Genomic DNA, 15764 nt, shown 5'->3' with positions numbered 1-15764 from the left:
ATAGCTGGGGTGTGAAACATAAATACAATCGCATCATCTAAACATGTGTGAGAGCATATTTTTCTTCGTGCAAATGATTAGTGGCTTGGGGGTGAGTGCAGAAATCATTTATTCTTCATGCTATTTATATTTCCTCCCTGAGCCATAGAGTTTAGGGTGAACCAAGAGCACAAAATAGCTGAATGAACAACTTCATGTTCTGCATTGTATGGGCAGACATAAAACTGCACCTACTTGGGTTCAACAGATTTTTTACATGAGGATTATGGGAGCGAGTTGCATTTTGCATAGCAAATAACTGAAGTAGTGGAAACAGATGAATTTCAGTGGTCAACATCTTGTACACACTACAAATAGTTCCAAGTGCTTTTCTTAACTGGCATCCTCTAAGCAACCATAGTTAATTTCCTTTTTTCATCTAGTAGCTAAGCCAGGATTTCGGGGGTAAATAATCAGTCATTGATAGTCTTCTGATGGCAATAAAGTTTTTTGATTGGGGAAGTGTGTTGCATTGTTGCCAGATAAATCAATATTCTCAGCAGTGCACAGCTGCTTTGATCCACAAAGCAGCCCATTGTTGAAGCCCATTCAGCTGAATGGTTATAGTACTGGTGGGGTAATTTGAAGACTCATGTCTTTGGCATGTCTCCCTTACATACGAAACTGCAAACTACCGGTATGGCTCTGCAAGGGATTGTGGGTATATCATATGAGAGGTTTTAAGCTCTGTAACACACTAAGATACCTTAAGGGAAGTCATGAAAGTTAAACTGGTATAAAACTGGCTGATGTGCATGGATTCAATGCACCCTTAGCGTGCTTTTGATCCCAACTTCCCATTCTCCCCAATCAGTGATGTAACTAAGGTCTTGCATAAAGCCTGGCACAGATGTTGGCAATTGTTTGCACCCATCTGTCTCAGGAGACAATGGAGGAGTGCGCCTTTGTGGGCGAAGTCAAACCATTAGAGAGTTACAGCGTCTGCTGTGGCTGTAGAGACCAATTTGGGAGAGACATGTTTTGTTGCAGCTTGGGCAGATGAAGGCTTCCCGTTGTGCTGATGCAGATGTTGGCATGTCAACTTGGAAAAGAGAGGGCAGGGGAACAAGCATGAATTGTGCCAGTCATTTTTATTTACATGTCTCTTCCTTTCAAGTATAAAGTGGGGCAAGAGGTTCTGATTTTGACATCCAAAGGGGCGCAAGGGTGAGAGGAGCCGAACCATCCCCGATCTTACTTCTCCATCTCCCACTGCTTCTCCATTGTTTACTGTGAAGGAAGGAGGCATGGCATCACCTATAAACATGGCTGACACTGTCACACCTAGTATCTGGTCCTCGGTTGAGTCAGTTGTCTCTGAACCCTGACTAAATGAGAAGAAGCACATTTCTCTATGTCAGAGACCTGTTGTGAAGCTCAGTGTTTTAAAGGATGCAGGCTGCTGAAGCATCACACACCATTAATAGGTGTTTTGTGCTACGTATACTGATTGAGTAGTATTTTGTTTTTCTGCTATATCGAGCAATTAGCAGGCTTTTCTTCTCTCCTGGAAGGAGTAGTGACACCATATGGTGGAAGGTAGGATTTCCCTGACCGGTCCGGCTTTGTGCTTCATAGATAGGCCTTCTGAAGCGGCAGATTTCATAAGGGCGCCCTTTTGAAACTGAAAGAGCAAAATACATTTTCTCGTCTCTGTAGCAGGCGTCCATGAAGCGGGAGCAGGATGCCTTGAGGCCCCAACAACAGAGCTTCAAAACCAGAGAATGAGCAAGCATGCCGTTTCCCAGTCTCCTCTTATCTGATGTAGTCTCCAGAACAGACAGACAGGACTCCAGCAGTTAGTATGAGGGGAATGTGGGAGTTGGTAAATATACTAAGGCACACAGAAAATGAAATGAGCCTTCATTTCTAGGATGCTTCCAGCTCCCTAGTCCTCAGTTGCAGCAAGTGGGAGCATCCTTGATTCCACGCTCAAGAGGAGAGATGAAAGAATGCCCCATATTTGACACTTTGCGAGTTGGCTGAACCCTACAGCATGGTCTTCATAAAAATCCGAAGTCCATAGCTTCAAAGCCTTTTCTTGACTGGTGAAAGCCCTAAAAATTCCTGGAAGGACTGCCAAAGGCCAACAGGTCTTGATTCCATCAACTGCTTTCGGTTAGAGCCGGGCTCTGTTATTTATGAGGGCCAAGGGGAGGCGAGATGATTCCAGATGGGTGGCGGAATCAAATATAGCTGTGATAAAAATCAAGGCACTCATGCGAAAGGGAAAACATGTCTGCAATGGAAGGACTGCAGCAGGCACACAGATTGCGGCTCCTCTTAGGGTAGTTAGGAATAGCTTGGTATCCTTCCATGGAGTAGTCCCTGTGCTTTGTCACAGTGTTGCCTATGGGGGATTGTGGCTCAACCACCACAAGGTGAGGGAATAAAATGGCAGGTGTTTAATGACTGCCAACCAGCAGTTAGGAATTCTTGAAGCAGGAAGTGAGGAGCAAAAGGACTGGGTTGTTAGAATATCACTGCTTAACTGTTAGGATGGTAACACGACAGCACCTCGGCTCTGGCGGAAAATGCCACCAATTGTTAAGTGAGGACTGGATGCCTTGTCCTTTTTCTCGCACACAGTTCTCTCCCAATGCTGGACATTGTGGGTAGAGCTTCTTTGGCATCAAGAGGAGGTATGGGGAGAGGAAAGAAACTCACCATCTTTGATGGGCTGGTGAAATTCAGAGAAATTTTCTGCTGCCCTACTTAGGGTCACCTATGTACCCAAAAGAGCAGTAATAATAATAATTTTATTATGGGTGCCTCCAGACTGTCAATATTTTGCAGGAGGGATTCAAGCACATTGGAACATTAGGATTGTGCAGTTAAAGTAAATTAAAGGGCTTTGTCATCCTAGCGCACCAAATCCACTTCACACGGACACAGCATTTTTGCAGTTTGGAAAGTAGCAGTGAAATGCACCTGCTGAGTTTCTCAGCTTATCACAGGAATATTGTGCAACTTTTGGTGACATCCATTTTGTTCCAGGTTCAGTTCGAAGTGCTGCTGTTTGACCTTTAAATGTCAGAATGGTTTGGAATCAGGATTTCTTTTCTCCTATGAGCAGGAGGAAGCCCTGCTTTATATATAGGCCCCAGGGTCTCCCCTGTGGTGGCTCCAGGATTTGGACTCTCACCTGCCACAGGAAGCACAGAAAGCCCCCTCCCCCTTATTGCTTTCTGCTGACAAGAGTAAAAGTCAGCCTTTCAACAGGCATGAGGATCATCAGAAGCTGCCTTATACTGAGTAAGACCATTGGTTCATCTAGCTCAGTGTTGTCTGCACTGATTGGCAGAAGCTTTCCAGGATTTAAGCCAGGGACCTCTTCTCTGCCTTGCCTGGAGATTGAATTTGGGAAAGATCTAACACAGCTACAGCCCTTCTGGGTTAAAGAAACCTCTGGTTTTTGTCTCTTAAGGCTTTTATTATTGTCGCTGCTGTTTTAATGCTGGGTAGTTTATTGCCATTTTTATAGTTTTATATTGTTTTGTTGGGTTTTTGGTTTGTTGGGATTTTTAGACTCCTAAGAGTCCTTTTTTTGGGGGGGGAGGTGTCAGACTGGTTTTCTCCTCCTTCCACGTTTTTGCATCAGAGGCCTAAACAGCCTGTGATCTGCCAAGCTCAATGCAACCCACTAGATCTGCATTGGGACCTGACAGGTGCTTGTCCAAGCCCAGCCCAGCCTTCTCTTTTTTTGTCGCTCTGTGCAGGCAGCAAAGCCAGGAGGTCCCTGAAAGTCCCAGTGGGTCACCCACCACCCACAGCTGGTGAACTGCGTTGTTCAGTTGTTGGGTTTCATGCTTAGGTAGTGTTTAAAAGCTACATCTAATGAATGAAGGAGCACACAGTCATTTATTTCCACTGACCTTTGTTTTTGTTTCCGTATGTGTTTTCCCACATCCTTAAGCTGCATCAAGCTCAGAAACTTAATTTTTAAAATAAATCCTGGTTGGAATCAGAAGGACCCTGAGGAGTGGATAGGTGTTTCTCCCAAAGCTACCCAACATGGCAAAACTGTGAATATATATATATAGTTTCAATTAAGTTATCTCAGGGCCTAATTACACATCATATGCAAATACCTATAATGAAACCCTGCTAACAACCTTGGGGGGCAGGGAGAGAAGCTGCTTTGGGAAGTGCAATTTTATCTACTCCAAAGTAAAACCATGTAAGTGTGTGCAGGATCGCATTGTTGCAGGTAAGGAAGTGGCAAAGGGTAAAGAACCTCCATCCCTTTGCTGTTCCTTTGCTCTAAATCGGCTTTTCTCTTGCAGAGAGAAGGGGAGGACATTTGAGTTTTGGGGGACACATTTGTATGCACAATTTAGTTAGGCTGTATTCTTAACCCCACTTACTGGGGAGCAAGCCCCACTGAATTACGTAGGGCTAACTTCTGAATTATGGTGCTGGAGGAGACTCTTGATAGTCCCATGGACTGCAAGAAGATCAAACCTCTCCATTCTTAAGGAAATCAGCCCTGAGTGCTCACTGGAAGGACAGATCGTGAAACTGAGGCTCCAATACTTTGGCCACCTCATGAGAAGAGAAGACTCCCTGGAAAAGACCCTGATGTTGGGAAAGATGGAGGGCACAAGGAGAAGGGGACAACAGAGGATGAGATGGTTGGACAGTGTTCTCAAAGCTACCAGCATGAGTTTGACCAAACTGCGGGAGGCAGTGGAAGACAGAAGTGCCTGGCGTGCTCTGGTCTATGGGGTCACGAAGAGTCGGACATGACTAAACAACAACAACATCTGAGTGGACATGTTTAGGAAGGATTATATTGTTAACCTGTTCATCAGTCTGATGCCTTAATGCTACCCAGTAGTGTGTCAATAATGGTTGTTTCTACTTCAGTGTTAGCATAGAAAATACTTGGGCAATGTGTAAATTGGGGCAGGGAGTCCTGAGAAGTACTGGACTTGCTTGCAATGTACACACAGGGGCATTCTGGGCAAATTAAAATGCTGGAGGATGCCACAACTGCCTCACCTGATGCGTCTCTTCCCTGTGCTTGGCTGACCCATCCCTATGGTAGTCTGTTACCACCCACCACTGCCCATCCCCATCCATCCCTGCTGTCAACTTTGAACCACCATTAAGCTCATTGAGAGGGACATCAGGGTATAACTTGGGGGGCATTTTGCCCAGGACCCTTTCAAACCTTGTGCAAGCCCTTTAAGTGTCTTTAGTAAACCATGCTGCAGCTGTTCCACGAGAGCTGTCTCATTGCAGCTATCCCATGGGCACTTGCTCCCAAGGAAAGGCAAACTGCCATGAAGTTAACTCTTGGGTGATGAATGGGAAGAAAGTGCCTGATCAAGAATCCACAGAGGTGGCTTGAAAGAAGCAGTGTATACATTTCAAGTAGTGTTGGCCTTTGGGGAGAGTGATTGGCTCGGCTTTCCTCCCCTCCTCAATTGTAACAAGAGGAGGGTCTTTTCCTCCACTGTTCAGAAAGCCCACAGGACAAAAAGCATTTCTTCTTCTTTGGTGTGAACCAAGTCATAGCCCTTCAATAAATAAGTTGTTCCAGGGGGACCATGTTGTATGTGATCATAATTACATTCATTTTTTAAAAAATAATCATAAACACTCTTGTTTTCTAAGACCCAGAAAAACTGATTTCAAACAATCAATTTAATTTGAATGGTGTGTGTGTGTGTGTGTGTGTGTGAGAGAGAGAGAGAGAGAGAGAGCACTTTGTTTGTTTAGCATCTCTCCAGCCTTATCCAAAGAGAACCAAACAATGCATTAAAAAAAATACACACACAGGAGGAAGAAGAAACAAGAATGAGGGGGAAAACGTTGGAGAACTTTAAAAGACTCTAACGCTAGGAAGGTGGGATCAGCTAATTTGTCCCTCTTTTGTGTCATTTATTAAGCCTTTTGTTCTGGAACGCATGGGTTCAGTGGGAAAGCGTTTTTGATATATAATGTATTTACTTTTTGCTAATTAATTAAAGCAGTATTCATATGAAAATGTCGGCTGATAATGGCTTTCACAGCAACAACTGTGTTGTTGTTGGGGTTTTTGTTGTGCTTTTTTTTTTTTTAAAGCAGCAACTTTTTAATTACAAATTGACTGGCAGAAATATATAAACCCCAAATATTGTTTCGCTGATTTCCTTTTAACTGTGTTACTCTTGCTTGATTTATCGGATTAGGGCTTTTCACACATAGTGCGTACAAGATATTGTTTTTAATGAGAAATTAAAAGATTACCAACAATACCCATAAACCATTAAAAACACAAACCCTAGATGAATGGTAATTAGACGGAGTGATTTGAGACTGATAAATTGAAAGCAATTAATGTATTTGTTTAGGATTTAGGAGATATGCTGTGAGTGTTGCAGAATGCATCTAAAAGGTTCGGATTTGGAAATCGGTGACATATGGAGATGCTCTCCCTGCTCCAAACCCTTTTCTGATTTTCAGCATGTTGTGGGTATTGCTGCAGCAACATCCATCTGGGTTTTCTCAGCCACTTCTCTTGCTTACTTACTAATTTTAAGTAATCAGGCCTGTTTTTCAGTATTTTGGACCTCTCTCTCTCTCTCTCTCTCTCTCTCTCTCTGTGTGTGTGTGTGTGTGTGCGCGCGCTCCCCAACACACACACACACACACACACACACACACACACATGCCATTCCCTGCTGGGTTAAGCCTTGTCTGGAAAAGAAAGCCTTTACAACTTTGCAGAACAGTCTTCGCAGCAAAGGACCAAGGAAAGGGGGTTACTTTATTTTGCTGTGACCAGAGGGCATAATCAAGATGCACACCCAGCAGTGGATCTACATTTTTGGGTGCCCTGAATCTTGAACAGTCATGTGGGCTCCTTTGCAGCCAGCAATGGGGTCTGGGTAACTGCGGTTCTCTTCTTCAGTGGGGTTGCTCCATGACTGATCATCACACTTTTACAACATCTGTGCTGCTGACTCTCAAACTTTGGGATTATTGAAATATACACAACAACAAAAATGATCAATTTGAGTTGTGCTATTCAAATTGGGTCTACTAGACCCATTTTTTAAAAAGCAATGTGGACTTAAGTCACTTCTGTGGCCCGCCTGGAACTAGGGTCCCTGAGGCTTAAGCTTCATTAGTTTCATAGCAGAGCCATCCCTGTGCAAACCTACATTGGAAGACATTCAGGAGAGTAACCCAGGAATTTCTGCTTCCTTCTGAGAGAAGTACGGCAGCTTCAGGAACTGATTCCAGAGCCTTCCTTGTACACAGATCGTTTCTGTGTAATATATACCCAGATACATGCGTCTATTAATTTTCACATTATCTTTTCATGTATCTTCATGAGTGTGGGTCTTCATAACACATTTACCCTAAAATGAAAAACAGCTCTCATCCTATATATACTTAAGCAAGCTAGGAAGGTGACAGCGGGGAGGAAGAATCAATTGTGAGGCTGTTTGTTTCACTGCGTACCTTGAGAGAACAAACCCACCCCATGGAGGAGGTAAAGTGTCCAGGCTATACCTCAGGGGAGGCTAACCTGTGGCCTTCCAGACTTCGTTGGACAACAACTCCCTTCAGCCACATCTGTGACGTTAACATAAGAGAGAGTGCTGGAGGTAAATAGTTAAACAGGTTGACCAGTTAGGACCTAGGGGGGTGGAGTCAGTGGGACTATAAAACCAGTTCTGGAAGGAGTTTGTTGGGAGTTGTTGGTGGGTAGTTGGTTGGATTTAGTGGGTTGGCTGGTTGGGAAAGGCAGTTGGTAATAGAGAGACAGTTAGGGCAGCGGGTTCTTGAGTGTGGGGAGGTAGAAGAGATAGAGAGAGGGAAATAAGACTAAGAAAGTAAAGAGCAACAACGTTTGGAATGTCCTAAACGCTTTGTTTGTGTCTGAAATAAAATACATTCTTCTTTATTAATTGAGAAGCTGACTGAGACTGAAGTGATTTTACCAGGGAGGACCTGGTTGGTGGCAGCGGATTAGTGGTGTACTGGTCAATAGTCCGTGAGACGCCCGGGGGCTCCGTACGAATGCCACAGCATCTGGTATGGCCAATGGTTAAGGATGATGGGAGTTGTAGTCCAACAACATTAGGAGATCCACAGGTTCCCCGCCAGTGGAAAAGCGCATAGCCCTGGTGCTGCGGTCTCCTTGAAAACCATGTTCCTTCTTAGCTAGTTCAAGCAATCTTCCAAAGGGACCCTGAATAGCTCAGTCAGTAGAACATGATACTCTTAATCTCAGGGTCGCGGGTTCAAGCCCCACGTTGGGCAAAAGATCCCTGCATTGCAGGGGGTTGGACTAGATGGTCCTTGTGGTCCCTTCCAACACAACAATTCTATGTTTCCCCCATTCCATCTACTCGCAATATGGCAGGCAGCCCATCAAGAGATCCAGAATGCTTGGGAATGCCTGTCTTTACCGTAAAGGTTGCTTCATCCTGCTGCATGGCAAGCCTTAGAGGACAGGCAGCAGTCCCATTTTCTTTGGGGCTTATCCTTCAATGTCTTGGCTATGGCATGTCTCCCAACTGTTGAAGAGAAATGTGATTGCAAAGTTCAAAGGATCCGAGTCCCTTTATAGGAATCTTAGTAATTAGCACCTTGCTGCAGAAAAAAAATACCAGAACATAATCTTCCAAATTAATTTGAATTAATATGCAGCCCCCCCCAAAAAAACCCCTCTGTATTTGCAGAAGTGTTGGGCAGTTTCCGAGAATATTGTTAGCTCTTCCTAGTAGCCAGAGCCTTGTTCCATAGCCAGTGAAATGAACAGAGGCAGGGACAGATACTATTGCTTTGCTGGCCTGCTTTCTGGAAAAGGTACTTTTATGACACGTGCTGCTATAGCACAATCTCTTTCTCACTCTGATTCTTACCCTACCATGTACACTATACGGTTCTTAGAAGTCCATTCCTACCTCTTTGTGAGATTGTATTGCAATCTGCTGTTCATAGTGCTGAGGGCCGAGGGGGAGAGGCGCAAGGTAGAAGGTGGTAGAGACACTCAGTGAAGGGGGGAGGCTTCCCTGTGCCAAAGACAACAGTATCAAAGTTGCACGTTTCACATGCAATGAGCAAATGCTGTTCAGCACACCAGAAAGCTCAAGCAATGGCATTTTGCCATTTTGGAAAGGTTACCAGTTGCCTATTGAGTTGTCCTGATGTTTAGATACCCAAAGTTTGGAGGTTTTTAGCTTTTTTTTAACACCCCATTTTTTTCTTACAACAAATCATTTTGAGAAGGAGTGGTAAAACACACAAACACACTTTGATGCTTCCTGCATCTTTGCCACTCCAGTGTCACCCTTAGCAGTTTCGTGTTTTAAAACGGTATTGCATTGGAAGCCACCCCCGCCAGCTTCGACGCAGGGTGTGCCTTCTCTTGCCGCTGCTGGAAAAGCTGGGCAGCGACTTTTACTAAGGCTTATACGAGTTTGGCACATCTGTGCAGAAGTGTGTGCTGCAACTCATCAAGGTCTGCAATGGAATATTAGCTTCACCTAATATTTCTCCGACCCAGCGAGCATCATTTTAAGATCAAAGCTCTTGGGAAGACAGGGTTTTCCTCAACTTCCTCTCAGGATGCACTCTCGGAGCATAGCACAACTGTCTCCTGAGAGGAGGAGCCAGTTTCGTCTTCCCATCAGTGTGACTGGCTTTCTTTCTTTCTGGGGGTTTCATCAGGCGGTTGCATAGAGTTTCCTAGGGGAGGACAATTGCGGAGGGGATTCCAGGGGGACTGGTTTTGAGCAGAGTAAAATGGCCCGTGAATCCTTAAGGTCTAGAACACTTCTGTTCCAGGCTTACTTCACTCTGACTTGCCTCTCAGATTAGTTGATGCTGCTGGTGATGTGCAGATCCTTTTGTGACACCAGCTTGAGCAAATCCATGAATGTTGAGATTTTTGGAACTGCATTTAGAGATCATATCTGATTGGGTGCTGGATATTCTTGTCTCCAAACGGTAGAGGATGAGGGAAGCTGTGGCCCTCCAGCTCTTATTGGACTGAACTCCCTTTGACCCCCCCCCCCCATCTAGTACGGCTGGTAGTCAGGGGTTATGGGAGTTTATTTATTTATTTATAGCCCGTTTCTGAAAAGGCAGCCCAGAGCAACTTACAACATTAAACCCTTAAAGCACAAGAGAACCAAGGAATAAACAGCAATAAAAACCAGCAAAATTTCATTACAGCAAATTACCGGCAATGACTCATCCCAAGGCCTGGGTGAATAGGTGAGCTTTGAAAACACTTAATGGTCAGGGTCAGACCTTCTTTTACAAAGTAAGGAATTCCATAATGGGGCTGCTTGTACAGAGAACCCTGGGTAGTCTCTGCATACCCAATTTCAGGGTGATGCAATGCAAACCAAGAAACCATCCCCACCAGATCTCAAAGCATGGGCAGAATTATATGGAAGCAGGCATTTTGCCAGTATCTATGTCCCAAGCTGGTATGGGCTTTGTTGGTGAAGGCTGTTTTACCTAGCTGCAAAATGGCTAGTCCCAAAAGTCCCGCAGTTCCTTGACAGCAGATCTGTCTTCGGGGCACTTGATGCAAGGCCTCATCTCAGCCTGCAACTTGTCGCTTGTCATTGACTCTGTGTCTGCAGCCTAGCACAGTCAAACACATTCGGTTCCTGAATATTGCTGGCGAAAGAGGAGAAAATTGGAGACATTTGACTCTAGACTTTTTTGTTTTGCACAATAGTGGCAGGAGCCAGTCTAATAACAACGGTGCATAGAGTTGACATTTGAAGAAAGGAGAGGGGGTTAATGTCTGTTGGTCTTGCCTCTGACCTCCACACACCCAACCAAAAGTTAGAAAATAACCCAAATGTCTACAACGTATATGCATGTCGACTCAGTATGTTGCATGATGCAAAGTCCCTAAACAGGCAGAGAGAGCCATGTGTCTACACATTGTAGTGCATAGGCTCTGTTCTGACCTCCAAGTGACTGTGGTGGAGGTCAGGGTGCAGTGCACCCATTCAGTACTTCTCCCTGCATTCATTGTGTAAAAAGGGCGTACATGAGCAGTGAAAAGTAGAATACCCTTTAAAAACTTGGAATACCCACGGCTACTCTTAATTCACTCCAGAGTTTACCAATCACGCTCCACCACAGAGGTCATTCCAGGGGTAACTCCTGTTTTATACTTGTAACCTCTTATCTATTACATATAATCTCCCAGATGATTTTTTTTCAAACTTGTGAAGTTCCAGATTCAGGGCAGTGGGCTGTACAGCAGGAAGCTTTTTCCTGGGCATGCAAATTATTAGTGACGTGGCATTTCCTCGCTTTGCCTGGATCCAGATGGCCATGTGTGATACAGTGGCTGCTTATAAATTCATCACAGGGTGGCATGGACAGTTATGTGCTGCTGCTGCTGCTGCATCCTGCTCCATAACGAGGCAAACAGATGTCACGTCCTCCATATTTCCACACAGTTGCACAGTATTGGCCTTGAGTTATTGGGGGCCCGTGGGCATGGTGCCCTCTGTGGATCCCCCTTCCTGAGTGAGCTCCCCATTTCCCCACTCACTTTCTACTAGGCTGTGTAGCCTGCATCCTGGCGCCAAGAGCAGCTGGCATGGTGCAGCCCTCACCACACTGGCATTGCTGCAGCTTACCTGTATGGGACTGCAGTGGGGCAGGATGGGGTAAGGTTGGGGCTGGGAGGATGCACTGGCAAGGGTACAGATTTGCTGCAGCAATGCACCTGCCAAACCCTGATCTTGCTGCATTCTAGCCCCATCCAGGTAAAGGGCAGTGATAACAGGTGTTGAGACGACAGCTGTGCCCCACCACACTGGCCGCTCCTGCCGGGGGCCCATTTTCCACTGGACAAAAGTATATACCTGTCTCTCTCACTATCTTCCTTCAGTAAGTCTGCTGCTGGTGCCTTTTTATCCCCTCCCACATTACGAGCCTGCTCTGGTCTGCTGCCATTTTTTGATCTGCATCGGCTGTTAGGATTAGGTGGGAATTTTATCATGGTGCTTTAAAAATCTTATTTTTAGAATTGTTTTTATATGCTTGGTTTTAGAGGATCAGGGGCGAGCGTGAATATATACAAATTAACAGCTGTCCAGTACAAAAGCTGGTATGGATCAGCCCCAAATGCTAACTGGGATTGTTACAGAATGCCTCCTTCTTAGTACTCCGAGCAACTGTACTCTAGGAAGTTAGTGCCTCTCCACTGTGTAACCTAAAAGATATTACTTTGATTAATATCCTGACTTTATAGAAATAGGTTATCATATTGAGATTATTGGGGAATTGGACCTGTGCCTGTGGCTCTGGAACATGTAAGGACATGAGAATGGGTGATGGCATGATGACAGAAGACCAATTCAGGTAGAACCAAGTGAGCAAAGGGGCATGAGGAATGCACAGGGCTTGCCCTGCCCCTTCGTAAGGACATAAAATGAGAGATAGACATTGTGAGACGGTGCAGAGGATGGTGTCCCCCAGCTGATGTGGGAATACTGGGAATTGAGCTTGGAACTTTCTGCATGCAAAGCGGATGCGTAACCACTGAGCTATGACCTTTCTTGTGATTTGCATGGGGTGGAGGTGGATGAAAGGGTGCTGGGATGGGGCTGGTGGGTTTGTTCTTACTTTCCCCTTCTTGGGCTCCTTTGGAAGGATAGGCTCTAAGTTTAATTATTATTACTATAACTAATAATACTATACACATGTGGACGGCTAGCAAGTAAGCAGCAATCAAGTGCAGTGCAATCAAAGGTGAAGCAGGCCTAGGGTAGTATTTGAAAACCTGTGAAAATCAGATGATTAAATAACTCACCTGTCAGATTTGTTTTCCCCTAACCTGAGCTAAGTAACATGGTGCCCTCCAGATACTGTTGGACTACCATTGGCCATTCTGGCTGTATATGGCGGAAGTTGGAGTACATGTGGTGGTGTCATGAGTGGATACAAGGGAGTGGAGGGAGGCACCAGCGGGGGAAGAAGACTCAGAGCCAGGGGAGTGGTGGTAGGACGATGATGAGTGGTCAGAGCGAGCAGACTGGGAGGAGGAGGTGTCAGAAGCAGAAGAGGTAGCAGGGTTTAGTGAGCAGGAAGAGGCTGTGTCAGAGAGCAGTGCAGACTCCAAGGCTGAAGCAGAGGCTGAAGCGGAGGCTGACCAAGAGGCAGAGTTGAGACAGGCTGCTGAAGAATCCAGGGAGTCTTCCCCTCTTGTTTGTGACTGCTTGGGAAAGACCCTGGAGAGGAGGAGCCTTAGAGAGCAGTGGGAAGATGGGGGCCTTCAGTCCTCTCAACTGCCTCATTGGGGCAAGACCTACTGGAAAGAGTTGCTGGAATCACTAGGACTGCACTCTTAAAGAGTTTCTTTAAGACTGGTTTCTTTAAGAGTTAACTTCACTGACACCATGCTTTTTATTGACGACCTTTGCCTCACTCCAGCTTCTGACAGTTGGGTACCATATTGGCTATCCCTACCCTAACCCTAAAACAAGGCAGCCCTGTTTAGGGAAGTTTTTAATATTTGAAGTTTTATTCTGTTTTCAGTCCTCTGTTGGGAGCCGCCCAGAGTGGTTGGGGAAACCCAGCCAGATGGGTGGGGTATAAATAATAAAATTGTTGTTGTTGTTGTTAATTGGACAAAATATTTAGGATTGGAACATTGCCTTATGCAAGGGACCTTGGGACCCTCTGGTCCTCCAAAGAGTCTCAACACAACATGCACAGTGAGAATTCGCATAGCAGTTATCCACTCATTCCCCACCGCTTGGCACTTGATTTAGTTTATTGTGCAGCACTCGCCTAAAAACTAAATCCCAGTGAATTTTCCTCAGTGTTATTGCAGAAGTTATCGAGAGTGATAGATGCTGAATGTGAACACAGGCTAGCCTAGATAAACCATATCAAGCTTGGAAGATTTCATTTCACCCAGACACTGATCAGAGGCTGTAGCTGAAATAAGGGACCTCGCCACTTAACTCCTGTCTCACCCCACAGAGGCCAATATATTAAGAGAGAGAAAAGGGTGGGCAGAGGAATTGTTGAGAAACTTGTGATATGCAAACATTATCTGTCTCTAAAATATTGGTCTGTTCCACAGCAGCTAGGATTTGGTCTCCCTGTCAATGGATTAGATGCAAGGGATCTAAAACAAAATGCTCCTACAAAGAAAAATGAAAAGCTAGCCTTTTCTTTCCCAAATGCAGGCTGAGCAACCCAGCAAATTCTTTTTTTTCAGGTTAATCTACACTTTTACAACCTGATAACAGGCCGGAGCTTTCTTCTAACCACCCTTGATTGAATTTGGAAGGTTTCTTCCCAAGAGGAGAACCTGTTCGGCTTTTATTTCTGTAAACATGATTTAGTGCATACCCCGCACACTTACTTCCAGTTTTGTTTTGTTCTGAATTTTGGAATTGTGTGTGTGTTGGTGTTTTTATTTATTATTAAGCTAGTGGGTTTTTTTATATAAAAATAAAAATCAATTTCAACAGCTGGAATTAATTTTCCTGTTCCTGAGTCTTCACTCGGGCCTGTCACAGAGCAGGAGGCTTTCTATTAGCATAAACATAACTGAAAGCTCTGGTATTTGCATTAATGTACTTTTAACAAGTTGACAGGCTTCTGGCACATATTCCTGAGATCTGAGAAGCAAGGGGTGGCGAGGGGGGAAGGCTCCATTATACCTTACACTGGCTGGATTGTACGAAGCTGTCAGGTAAAAGAACCCAAAACCCTCAGGTTTCTTTTCCCACTGCAGAAAATGTGGAGCAAAGTATCCACTCCTAAGCAGGTGCACAAATCTGACTCTCTCTCTCTCTCTCTCTCTCTCTCTCTCTCTCTGTGTGTGTGTGTGTGTGTGCTTGCACACGAAAACTCCTTGCCGCAAAGCTCCTCCCCACCTGAGGAGTATTGAAGTCCTTACAACTAAGATCTTGGATGAAGGGTAGTATACAAAGTTAAATGAATGAAGGAAGGAATGAATGAATGAAGACTTGCACATTAGGCTTGCTGGAAGCACTCCTAATACAAAGTCTCTCCTTTTGTTTGCTGGTTAAAGTTTTGTGTGTGTGTGTGTGTGTGTGTGTGTGTGTATACATACATACATACTTTATAGATGGATAGTATACATACTATATACACACAAACATACATACTTACATACATACATACATTCTGTGTGTGTGTGTGTGTGTGTGTGTGTGTGTGTGTGTGTATCCCTCACAGACCACATCGCCTGGAGACAGGCAGTCAAGTCATGTATCCATAGCAGCGACCAGAGCAGGAATGTCCACTTGGAGGAGCACAGAGAGAAGAAACGCCATGGTGCATCTGCAGTGACAGAACTGGATACCTTCATCTGTCCCAGCTGCAACAAAACATGTCTCTCCCACATCAGCCACAGCAGGTGCTGCAACCTTCCAAAAGCTTGACCTCACCCCCAAAGGCACACTCCTCCATTGTTTCCTGAGGCAGACCGTGGCCAACATCTATCTATCTATCTATCTATCTATCTATCTATCTATCTATCTAGCTATCTATCCAGAGAGAGGGGTGTAACTCAAGCCCCAATATATTTCAGAAGATATTGCAAGATATGGGGTTATTTAAAAATTGAGCAGCATTCTTCGGTGCATTGAAAACTGGTGGTGCTATTCAGGGCAACTTTCCAGGAGCCACATGTCAGTGGTGAGCGGGGCCAGAGGCTATAGCAGGTGGAGCAGCAAATGTAATTTTTCTCTTTGTAC

The sequence above is a fragment of the Podarcis pityusensis genome (assembly GCF_964106645.2).
Source record: "Podarcis pityusensis genome assembly, chromosome: 2".
Lineage (NCBI taxonomy): Eukaryota > Metazoa > Chordata > Lepidosauria > Squamata > Lacertidae > Podarcis > Podarcis pityusensis.
The sequence above is the reverse complement of the archived record's forward strand: the minus strand, read 5'-3'. Positions refer to the sequence as shown.